Genomic DNA, 12,552 nt, shown 5'->3' on the forward strand with positions numbered 1-12,552 from the left:
GGCTGATTCCCAGGAATGAGTGTCCTCCAGATATAACAGGAATTGATGCACATATGAACTCACAGACAAGCCGGGTGGTGGTGGCACACGCCTTTAATCCCAGCACTTGGGAGGCAGAGGCAGGCAGATTTCTGAGTCTGAGGCCAACCTGGTCTACAGAGTGAGTTAAACCCTGTCTCGAAAAACCAAAAAAAAAAAAAAAATGAACTCACAGACTGTGGCAGCATGCACAAGGCCTGTGCAGGTTTTTTTGTTTTGTTTTTTAGTTTTGTTTTTTGTGACAGGGTTTCTCTGTATAGCCCTGGCTGTCCTGGAACTCACTCTGTAGACCAGGCTGGCCTAAAACTCAGAAATCCGTCTGCCTCTGTCTCTCAAGTGCTGGGATTAAAGGCATGTGCCACCACCGCCCGGCAGGCCTGTGCAGGTTTAAGCCAGACGAGTCCCACTGCAGAGAGGGGGATGTGGGCACAAAAACTTGTACCCCTAACCAAGATGACATCTGCAATTAGCATTTGTTTGAAAAATCAGTCTTCTCTAATAGAGCCTTACTGGGTATATTATTCACACTTCAGGGCAGTCCCTATGCCCAACACAAAATGAACTGAATGGTGTGTTTTGCAGATGTTTGTCTTTTTTTTTTTTTTTTTTTTTTTTTTTGAGACAGTGTTTCACTATGTAACTCTGGAGCTATGGCTGTCCTGGAACTCATGTTGACCAGGCTGGTCTCAAACTCACAGCAATCCACCTACCTCTGCTTTCCAAGAGCTGGAACTAATAGCATGTGCCACTATGTTGGCTTAGTCTTTTGCTTGTATATTTTGGTTTCTGATTTTCTGAAGTTTTCGTGTGGATGTGGTGTGTTAGGTTCTTGGGGTTTTGTTTATTTTTTTAAAGAGAGATAAGAGGGCCCAGGAGAGGTTGGTGGTGTACACCTTTAATCCCAGCATTCAGGGGGCAGAAGCACGAAGATCTCTGAGTTTGAAGCCGGCTTGCTCTATATAGAGATTTCCCGGACAGTCAAAGCTACAGCGTGAGACTCTCATCTTTAAAATAAAAAAAAAAAAGGGGGGGAGGATGGTGTAGACTTGGGTAGGTAGAAGCTGGAGGAAAGGGAAAGCATGATCATATATTGTATGAAAAAAGTTATAAAATGGTAAAAAAGTATAAGGTAAACATGGTTGTGCTGACTTATTGGTACCTCAGGTAGCCAGCTAACCTACCTACCCCAGGAGTGGTACAGCTGAATCATACAGCAGTAGTTCTGTCTTTCATTCTGTATTTTTAATTAGCAACTTTTTTTTTTTTTTTTTTGAGACAGGGTTTCTCTGTGTAGCCCTGGCTGTCCTGGAACTCACTCTGTAGACCAGGCTGGCCTTCACCTGTCTCTGCCTCCCAAGTGCTGGGATTAAAGGAGTACACCACCACTGCCTGGCTAATTAGCATATATTAATTACATGTAACAATGGGTCTCATGACAAAGTTACATATGTACGTAGCATATTTGGACCACAATCAGCCCATTACCCTCTTTTGTTTCTTTCCTACTGCCTCTGACCCCATTCTTTTTCCCAGCTTGTCTCAGTTCTACTTTTTCTTTTTTATGTGATTTAGTGAATTTAATTAGAGTTGCTTACAGGGGAATAAGTGGATGATTATTTATAGGAGTCTGGGCAATTTACCAGTGACTATAACCACTGAAAAAACGTTCCTTCCTGGAATCATCATCACCTAGGGAGTGGCAGGACCACCACACTTGGCTCGGCAAGTCTTCAAAATAGCCCATTTCTAAGCTCTTCTTCATGACTGACATTTCCTTTAACACGTGCTTGATAGTTCTTTTTTATTTTTGCTTTCTGAGGCAGGCTCACTGTGTAACCATGGCTCAACTGGAAGTCATTATATAGATCAGACTGGTTCTAATTCACAGAGATCTGCCTCTTTCAGCCTTCAGAGTTGTGGGGCTAAAGGCATGCCCTATGCCACCCATTTTCAATCTCTTGTGTTTTCATCATTTCTAGGATGTTTAGGCATAGTATTTTATTTCTTGGCTAGTATAACTGACAGCAGTAGCTTTATAATTTGCTTTAATATCTGTTAGGACAAATGCACTCTTATTTCTGTTGTTTGATGTTTCAAAGATGATAGTTGTAAAAACAACTTTGTATTAGCTATGTATTTGGGTAAACTAAGAAGTTTGCTTGGGATGGTGGCCCATGCCTTTAATCCCAACATTTAGGAGGTAGAGGAAGGCAGATTTCTGAGTTCGAGGCCAGTCTGGTCTACGGCGTGAGTTCCAGGACAGCCAGGGCTACACAGAGAAACCCTGTCTCGAACCCCCCGCCCCCCAAATTAAGTTATTTTAAGCTTATACATTCAGAAAGCATGCTTGTCTCTGTGAAGGGTTATTAAATTGGGTTTCAATATTGACTCTGGTTCACAATCTCCCTATAGAACAGTTGAAGGCACTGGCTGGGGCTTTTCTGACCTTAACAGTGGTGGGCTTCAGTGTTTAGTGTTCAAAGTAGAGATAAGGCCATTTAATAACTCTCTAGGGAGTAACTCCGTGTGAACCCCAATACATTTGGATGGCCACAAGCCTTGGGTCTTACTGGGCTGCCTAAACTCCTGTGACCTGCTGCTGTCACTGGAAGAAAAGTGTAGAAGGACCTCTCTGCCCTCTGCGCAATCCCGGTCGACTTCGCAATCCCGGTCGACTTCGTGAGAGTGGATGTAAGGATCCTAGGTGTTCAGGTTAGGAGTACCAGACCTCTTTTTTTTTTTTTTTTTTTTTTTTTTTTTTTTTTTTTTTGTTTTTTGAGACAGGGTTTCTCTGTATAGCCCTGGCTGTCCTGGAACTCACTCTGTAGACCAGGCTGGCCTTGAACTCAGAAATCTGCCTGCCTCTGCCTCCCAAGTGCTGGGATTAAAGGCGTGCGCCATCACCGCCAGATCTCTTTTCTCCTTTAAAAGCAGAACCACTCAGACCTTCCTGTAGCCCAGACAGTGGAGCAGGCAGCCTTGGGGGAGCTAAACTTTTTTTTTAAAGGTTTATTATTTTATGTATATGATTTATTTATTTTATGTATATGAGTACACCGTAACTGTACACCTGTGGTTGCTGGGATTTGAACTCAGGTCCTTCGGAAGAGCAGTCAGTGCTCTTACCCGCTGAGCCATCTCTCCAGCCTCTGGGGGGCTAAACTTTATAGACCGAGATACTCTGCGTAGTTGAAGATCAAGGAGCTCAAACGGGAGGAAGAGGAGAGGCGCAGGCCACCTGAACCAGGTTGTTTGGTGATGGTGTCGGGGTTCCAAAGGGTCCGGGTCGGGCTCAAAACGGGTCAGTGTTCCGTTTGAGGGCCGGGCACAGAGCTGTGGTAAAGAGCAGGGTCCTTGTTCCGCTGGGTGTTGCCCGTCAAGTATTTTGAGGCGAGGCTGCCTTCTCGCTCGGGCGTCCGGATCGGGATCCCGTCAGCGTCCCAGTCAGGGATCGGGCGACCTCCCGCGCGCCCCTCCCCCATCACACTCTCCAGCAGCCACTGGCCCATCCCCGGACTCAGACCCCCTCGTCGGCCCCGCCCAGCCCCGGGGTCCCGCCCCCACGAGGGTCCGCCTCCAGGTCCGCCCCGTCGCTCGCCCATTCAGATGTGGGTCAGGGGTGAGCGGGTGGAGCTGACGTCACAAGCTTCCAAGATGGCGCGGAGCGGGCGGCTGTGAGCGGCGCTCTGGGCGCGCTGGGCGGGGAGCCGAGCGGGGCCGGCGGAGGGCGGACAGGGCGGGCGCGTGCAGCGCAGGACGGGCGCCCGAGACGAGGGGCCGCTGGCAGGCACGTGAGGTGAGCGGTGTCCTCGAGGGAGGGAGACGCGGGCGGGGCGCGCCCCCGGAGAGGGGGGCGTGGGCGCGCGTGGGTCGGAGCGCGCGCACGGCCCCTAGTCCTGAACCGAGGCGCACGCGGGACCCTGGACGGGCGGGGGCTTTGTGGTTCAGGTGCCCGGCGGGTCGCGGCCGGCATGGGACTCCGGGCACAAAGCCCCCAGGGCCGCGCCAGTCCTGGGGCGCGAGTCTGTGGAGCGGGGGGTCGACGGGGTAGCGGGCGCCGGCTCTTTGTGCCTTTTCATTAGCAATCTAATCCGAACGGCGTCGGGCGAGCTATGCTGCCTGACAGGCGGGCGTTCTCCCATTATGCAAACGGCTGTACGCCTGCGGCTGCCCATCTCTGGAAAGCTTTTACGGTTTCCAGAACTGCGCTTGTGTGTATGGTCCGCAGTCCTTTTCCTCGAGTACCCTCGCGGGCCAGGAGACGGGCCGTGTCAGGGACAGGGTAGGGCTTAGAGGGCCGGGCTCCGTGGCTGGGTGGGCTTTCTGCCCTGCCCCCAGACCTTTGCTGTAGGCAGCCGCCTGGCAGGAAGAGAGATGGGCTTGGGGGGAGGGGGTCGGGTGGCAAGAGGAAGAGACTGGCTGGCTCAGGGAGTGAGCAGAGGGGCCCTAGCTTGTCATTCTCTGTTTATCTTCCAAAATGCTTCATATGCACACAAGCCTGGGTGTGAGTGCTGGGGGAAAATACCTCTGCCCGGGGGGCAGTGACCTAAGGTACTTGAGTGATTGAGGCCAGATAATACTCCGAGCGGCCGCACCCAGAACAGTTTTGGACTACCTTGCGACGGAGAGTCCAGTGTTGATCTTGGCTGGTCCGAGAGATTTAGAAGTTATTTACTTACGTGTTCTATCCCCCTCTTCACAGTATCATTTCTAGTTATAATTGTCAGGCGCATTTGGAAAGCTGTGTCCCGGGTTCTTCACTTTCAAACAGCAGGAGGGGTGTAACACTGAGAGGCCACCCCCACTGACATATGTGGCGGTGGGGGAGGGGCGGATCCTTGCCCATAGGAATCCTGTGACTAGAGTGTTACTGGGGTTTGCTAGCTGTGTCTTATGCTCCTAGGACTAGGAGATCGGGCAGGTAGCGAGGGGCTTCATCTTCTAGGCTGAACTTGGGATTTCCAATCTAGGAGGAAGGTTGGCGGGATGGAGGCAAACCCTAGAGGGATGCCACACTTATTATTGCATCTGATTCCTCCTGGCCTTGCCCCTCTTCTGTTATCTGCCTGTATCAGGAATCCCTGGCTTTCAAGCAGACATTTTTAGGATCGTAGTCTGTGTAACCACTCTGTAGCTCTGACTCGGGAAGAAGTCTGCTGGGTGGAGCACAGCTTCTGGAGTAGTCTGAAATCAAGCAGATGGTCCAGCCTCAGGCTGGCCTCTAGAGACAAATGTGTGGCCAAACCGTCGGACTAAGGTTTTTGCAAGAAGTCATGTGCCTGCAGGTGATCTTTCTGTCCTGTGCAGCTATAGTTTTTTTGATGAGAACCTCTGAGACCTACAGGGTAGACTTGGGAAAAGCTGTGCGGAGTCTTTGCATTGCCTACCTGCTTGGCTATGAGGGGGAGCAGCACTGTTCGCCCAGCTTTTGACTTTGGCTCCTGGCTTTCTGCAGGTTAGTTGTGAGGTGTTGAGAGTGCTTGTTGACCAGCTTATCTGGCTGTTTGAGTTCGGCTGTGTGCCCAGAATTTCTTCCTGCAGTGTTTTCCTGCCAGTTGTTGGGACTTGTACATTAGTCACTGAGCTTTTATGAGCAATTCCTGAAAAGAAAAAATCTCCCTCTGATTGTTGGCTTTGCATGTAGGAAGAAGCGGCTTGAGGGAGCCCTGTCTTTAAAGCAGAACCAAAACGATTTGCTGTAATTGCTAGAAGGAGAAGAGGTGCAGACAGGGCAGGGGTAGTGGGTCCTGTTCTGCTATATAGTACCTGCTCTGAGGACAGGTAGGCAGGATTCCTTCCTCACTTCCTGGTCTTGGCCAGGAGCCTAGCCTTTTCCACAAGCTGCAATTCTAGATTAATCCTCACATAGTGTTTTCTTTCCACAGATCAGATTTCTCATTTTGTTAATAAGCGCAGTCTCTGATCCTCTTGGAGTCAGCTGTTGTGGACTGAGAGCAACAGGGTTTTGCATTATTGAGCTGTAGGGAATGCTGCACAGTCTTCCTAGGAGTCCTTATTGCTTGTCAAGGTCAGGCTTGAAGGGGTGAGGTGAGGGGCATGCACTACCCTCCTCCCTTTTATGCTGAGCTGGAGTTTGTTAAGAGATAATACTACATTTCTTTATTTGTATGCATGTGTGTATGTATGTATGTATGTATGTAGATGGGCAGGCACTCTGCTGCAAGCTGTTTGTAGGAGTTGGTTCTCTTCTTCCACCATGTGGATCCTGGGGATCAGAGTTGTCATAAGACTAGTTGGCAAGCACTTTTGCCCACTGAGCCATTTCTCTGGCCCAAGAAAGAGGGTTTCACTATGTATCCTTGGCTGGCTTAGACTTCACGATGTAGAGCAGGTTTACCTAGAATCCAGAGAGTCACCTATCTCTGCTTCCATAGTTCTGGGATTAATGACAGGTGCCACTATGACCAGCTTTTTCTGTTTGTCTTTTGAGACAAACCTCACTGGGCCTCACTGTGTCGCTCTGACTGTCTTGGAACTCAAGAGAATGGCCTGCCTTTGCCTATCAAGTGCTGAGGTTAAAGGTGTGTGCCACCAGTGTTTGGGGTTTCTTTTTATTTTTTTTATTTTTTATTTTTTGGTTTTTCGAGATTCATTTAATTTTTAAACTAAGAAACAAAGGGTTGAGCCGGGCAGTGGTGGTGCACACCTTTAGTCCCAGCACTTGGGAGGCAGAGGCAGGCGAGGTGAATTTCTGAGTTCAAGGCCAGCCTGGTCTACAGAGTGAGTTCCAGGACAGCCAGGGCTACACAGAGAAACCCTGTCTTTTTTTTTTTTTTTTTTTTTTTTGGTTTTTCGAGACAAGGTTTCAAAAGGTAATAGCCCTGGCTGTCCTGAACCTCACTCTGTAGACCAGGCCAGCCTCGAACTCAGAAATCTGCCTGCCTCCCAAGTGCTGGGATTAAAGGTGCCACCACCGCTCAGTGAGAAACCCTGTCTTGAAAAACCTTTAAAAGAAAGAAAGAAAAGAAAAAAAGGGTTGGAGAGATGGCCCAGAGGTTAAGAGTACTGGCTGCTCTTTCAGAGGACCGGGGTGGCCCATCTGTAACCCCAGTTTCAGGGAACCTAGTGCCTTCTCCCTTCCCAAGACACTAGGAACTCCTGGAGGTCTGTGTGGGTAAAATTGAAAACAAGGAAACAAGGTCTCTTAGCTCTGACTGGCCCAGAAGGCACAGACATCCACCCTCCCCTAAATCCTTTGCTGTTTTGTTTTTGAGACAGGGTCTCTCCAGCCCTGGCTGTCTTGGAACTCACTCGATAGACAAGGAACTCAGATCCTCCTGCCTCTGTGTTCTGAGTGCTGGGATTAAAGGAGTGCCACACTGTTCCAGGCTCCTCAGATATTTTAATAGAGATTTTGAGCTCTGGGATTAAGAGAAAGGCATTCAGGAATAAAATAAGATGCTCACAGGAGAGCCAAGAGATAGCTTCTTATCAGTACCTTCTGAAAAGGGACCAGTTTTGGAGATGTAGAGGTTCAAGAAGGAATAAAGGTCATTTGGCCTAGGGAACTCCTGTCTCTGCTCTTTTGGTTGGTCTGTTGACCTGAGGGGTCAGTTTCACCCCATCTCTGTTCATAGGCTGGGATTGAAGGCCTCTGCCTCCTGAACCTGAAGTCTAGCAGGGCATGGACTAAGAGGAAGTGGTCCTTTTTGGAAGTAGTCAGTTCCGTGGAACCTGGCTAAACAGGGTCCCCTGCAAGTCAGTTTGTGGCAGGGTGAGTGGACTTGGTTAGAAGCCTGCAGTGTGCCTAGTTCTGTGGTTCACTCTGCATGCAGCCATGGGCAGTGCTGATACCCACCCTACTACCTCTGTCTAAGACAGAGACTGCTTGAGTATACACTCTTCAGTCTAGAGAAGACAGACAGCAAATTATTAGAAGAGGGTTGGCACAGGCAGTGTGGTGTGGCAGGCATGGTGGGAGGGGGGCATGTAGGTTGGTGGAGTGCTCTGGACACCATGCTAGGTTCATGTTGGCAGAGCTGAGCAATAGTTATTTCTATTACACTTACTTATTTGGTATGTGTGTGTTTGTCGATTAAGGGAGCTGTTGATGCTCTCCTTCTACCATGTGGGTTCCAGAGACTGAACTTATGTTGTCATGCTGGGCAGCAAGCACCTTTACTCACTGAGTTATCTTGCCAACCCCGTTTTTGTTCTTTGAGATAAGGTCTTACTGTGTACCCAGACTGGCCTCTGACTTGTGCTCTTACCTCAGCCTCCAGACTGTTGGGATAGTGTGTATCTTCTCGGGCAGCTGGGAAGACTATTTTTTTGTCTCATCTCCTCTTGTGTCATACTCCACCCCAACCCCTGCCCCAAGGTTTCTCTATGTATCCCTGGCTGTCCTGGAACTTGCTTTGTAGGCCATGCTGGCCTTAAACTCTGGCAATAAAGGTGTGCACCACCACCACTTGGTGAGGATTTGATTTTCTTCTCCCCCTAAAGGCCATGGAGGAAGGACTAGAAGACCATGGAAAACATTATCTTGCAGGTGTGTGAAGCTTGGGAAGTGTGTGCTCCCGGAATGTGTGAGACTCTTGCAAACTGTATTTTACTTAGCCACCTTTTTTTTGTCCCCCCCCCCAGCCACATTTTCTAAACATAACTTAGTACTTCGCCCTTATAGAATATCTAAATTGTGCTGCCTCTAGTACTCACAAACTTGTGTACCACTGCTCAGCTTTTTTTTTTTTTTATATATATTTTCTTTATTTACATGCACTGCTCAGCTTTTAAGGCAGAATGATGGGAGTATCATTCTAGTTCAGCAGGAGTCTATTGAGACTGAGGTTCATTCATACCTTGCTGGGATTGGAGGATAAATACTTGAGAGCCTATGAGAGCCTTTATTACATGATATCTGTAGATACTTGAGCTCAGACCAGGGAGAGAGCCTTTTCTCCAAGACACACTGGATCTCTGTTGGAAGGTATGAAACAAGCCTGTCCAGATTGTGTGTGCATGGGTGCGCACATGCGTGCACACGTGGCAAGGGAGGGAGTGGGGAAAGGAGTAAGCTTGCCTAAGGGTTAGGGAACTGAACTGCGGGAAGGGCCCTAGGAATAACTGGTCTCTTGGGCCTATTGGGAGATGGGGGTGGGAAACCCTAGTAAGCTTGATCCTCTGAAGGCCAGATACTACTACAGTCCAAGAGGGAGGCAAAGGCAGGCCTGGGAAGGGCATGCTGGAGTGAGTGGGAAGAATGACCCCATAACACTCCTAGGAACTTCAGAAAGGCTGACATAACTGATAAAAGTATTCTTGGTAGAAGGGAAAGAAGCGTGTTTTGGGGCTTGAAGTCAGGGGACTGAGAATCTTATACCTCCAAGGTGAGAAAGCATGAGCCAGCCACTTACATCTGGGCCTGAAGTCCCTTCTGTTTCTTGTGAGATAGGAATAGCTATAGGTCCTTGATTCCTGACTGAGGCTGAGCTATCTCACCATAACCTTCTGTGGGTGAAGGGGGAGGTATGGGATATGGAAAGAGGCTGTTTCCCAGGTTGCCCTGTCTGTCCTGTGGAAACTCCTGGAGTGGCAAGGGTGAAGGGTCCAGGTCAGGATGGGAGGGCTGTTTGCTCTGCATGAGTACAGCTGCTAGGCAGTTCTGTGTGGCTGTGAGGCAGCAGGCCTTATTTATTACTGGCCAACACCTGTGGGCCGACAGATGCTTTGGCTGAGGGGTGTGGGGGCAGGGGGGACCACTCCCATTCTCATAGGAGCGTGGGTTTGAGCCCCATTGGAGTTTTCATCAACCTAGCTGAGGATTCTTCCAGGTGAAGGACCCCATGACTGTTCCTGGTCTATGTAGCTCCCTCACCCTGCTGCTTGGAAGTAAATAAATAAAGTAAATGAAAAGGACGGACGGGGCCTGAGAACCTCAGGGCCTTTCCTTATATGGACACAGTGTCTATACTGCGTGAGATGATGAACTTGAGCTGCCTATGAGCCTAGCACTGTTAATTGTGTTGTGCTTGGCTTAAACCTTGGGCTTTATATCAGGCCTCTGGGGAGCTTGGTTTTATCTATGGGTAGATCCTGTGTTTCCTGCAGTGAAGCTGGTATGTGGCCAAGTTTAAGAACCACTGCCCCAGCAAGTGGTGTATCTTCCTTTATAACATAATCAAGCAAAGGATTGAGCAGTAAGATTGAGTTGGGTATGCTGTTAACTGATTTGGGAAGGCCCAGTGGTCTTAGCTGTTACCCACTGGATGAATGGACATAGCAGATTCTCAGGCAGCAGAGGAACACTGACCAAGGGTGAACAGCAGAGCATGCACTGAAGGGTCTCTAGTAGAATGTTCTCTGTGGAGTCACCTCCTTCCCTTTACCCTAAGACTCAGTCTCACCCATCCTGTAGCCTGTGCTTCCTTCCATAGTTGTCTGGCCTTGGCTTGGTTGAATTCTTGAGTTCCCACTGGCCTTCTTTGTAACCTGGCAAACCTTCTTTGTTTGTAATAGCTCTCTTACCAGCCTACTTTAGCCCCAGCTGAGATGTGACATAGGGATAGCTGCCTCTTCTTTAGTCTCTTTGCCCTATTGTCCCTGGGAGAGACACTGGTCCTGGAGGTTATTTTTGGGCTGTACTGTCTAGGTAAGGTATGTGAAGCTACTAGTAAGGGGTTGGGAAGGTGTGGGTGCTATGCAGGGTGTGAGAGGCAGGGCTTCAGGTTTGCTCTGCCTCTGCAGGAACAGAAAAGTGGGATGTCCTGGAGTTCAGTTTGTGTCTGTTGAGGTTAAGGCAATGATTGTATGACAGGAGTGTTAAGACCCCTTGGTGTATTGTCATCTTGGTGTCCTGGGTAGGTAGTGTGGTCCTCCATAGAAGGGGTAGCCTAGGTACAGACAGGCAGTGAAGGGATGCTAGGGACACAGGTAGAGGACTTTTCTGTAGTGTGCGTAGTGGTAGCCAGGCCTGAACAAACTGTTTTATGAGTCTAGCCTTCTAGTTAGTGTATGTACATACGTGCGTGTGTGCGTGCGTGCGTGTGCGCGTGCGTGCGTGCTTGCGTGCGTGCGTGCGTGCGTGCGTGCATTGTTGGGGGGGCTTTTACACCCAAGGCACACACATCCCTTGCCTAATTTTTTTCTGGGCTAGGAATCAGGACTCCCATGCTTGGTAGATACTCTACTAACTGAGCTACAACCCAGCCCTACCTTTTCCTTTAGTAGGAAGCTGGTGTTCTTTTCAGAGTTCTTGGCAGAATGCTAGGAAGGTGCTGGTGGAAGAGGGATAGCTAGTTCTTTTGAGCCCTTACCCCTTGCTCAGTCTTGTGATAGGTAACATATTGGGCAGGCCTGCATTTAATGCTCAGAGTATACTGTGCAGTCCTGATCATTTCATCAGCCTCTGTTGTACACAGGATTCCGAGATGGTACCATTACACAGATAGAAGTGCTCAGGAAAGTTCTAGCAGTGAGCCATGTGTGGGAGCTATGCATAGTCTGAGGGCACTTTATTCTGAGTGGTACTTGGGCTGGAATACCTCTTTTTCAAGATAGGATCTCACTATGTTGCCTTTGGCTAGAACTCCTTATGTAGACCAGGCTGGCCTTGAATGCACAGAGCTTGTCCTGCCTCTGCCTCCCAAGAGCTGCAGAGCTGGGATCAAAGGTGTTCACAACCATGCCAGACACAGAACTTTCTTTGTAAATATTTAGATGTTCTTTGTTTAGTTGTTTTTTTTGTTGTTGTTGTTTTTTTGGGGTTTTTTGTTTTGGAGATGGGAATCTCACTATGTCACTCAGGCTGACCAGTTTACCATGTAACTCAGGCCTCCCTTGATTTGTCTTTTTCTTTTAATTTTTAAAATTAAAATATTACAGAATTTTCCCCCTTCTTCCCTGTAATACCTCCCATGCACCCCCCCCTTTTAAATTCATGGTGTCTTTGTTTCTTTATTGCATATATGTATGTGTGTAAATATAAGTGCTCCTATGTATATGATTTCAGGGCTCACCTCTTGGAATTGGATAATCAATTGGGATGAGCGACTTCTCCCTGGGGACAAATTCTCCCTTTTCCCCAGTCCTGAGTTGCCCATAGTTCTTTGTCTACCGTGGATCTTCCCAAGATTTTTTTCCCTTCCACAGTAGTATGTCTGTTGGTGTTATTCGGATCCTATTCAGGCAGCCGAATTTTTGAGGTATCTAGGAGACAATATCTTTCAGTAGCAGAATTCCTGGTCCTCTGCCTCTTACAGTTGCGCACAGTGTTCCCTGAGCCTTAGGTGCAGGAGTTTGTTATAGATTAATGTATTCATTGGGTCTGGATAGCTCTGCATTTTGACCAATTGTAGATATCCTCTCAACGCACTCCTCCTACCCCCCTTTTTCTAAGACAGGGCTTCTCTGTGTAGCCCAGGCTATCCTGGAACTCATTCAGTAGATGAGGCTGGCCTCAAATCTAGGAATCTGCCTGCCTTTGCCTCTCCAGTGCTATAATTAAGGCATACACCACTTCTCCCTTTTTTGAGACAGGATCTTTTTTTTTTT

The 12,552-nt window shown here is 48.6% G+C and overlaps 1 protein-coding gene across 1 annotated transcript in view; it reads left to right on the forward strand.

The window, feature by feature from the left end:
• Positions 1-3,582: 3,582 nt before the first annotated feature.
• Hic2 (HIC ZBTB transcriptional repressor 2) overlaps positions 3,583-12,552 on the forward strand; it is a 30,776-nt gene continuing 21,806 nt past the window's right edge. The window contains exon 1 of the mRNA XM_031363264.1: positions 3,583-3,835. The gene's annotated coding sequence lies outside the window, so the exon portion shown is untranslated. The remainder of the gene's footprint in view (positions 3,836-12,552) is intronic.

This window comes from Mastomys coucha, unplaced genomic scaffold, assembly GCF_008632895.1.
Source record: "Mastomys coucha isolate ucsf_1 unplaced genomic scaffold, UCSF_Mcou_1 pScaffold12, whole genome shotgun sequence".
Taxonomy (NCBI): domain Eukaryota; kingdom Metazoa; phylum Chordata; class Mammalia; order Rodentia; family Muridae; genus Mastomys; species Mastomys coucha.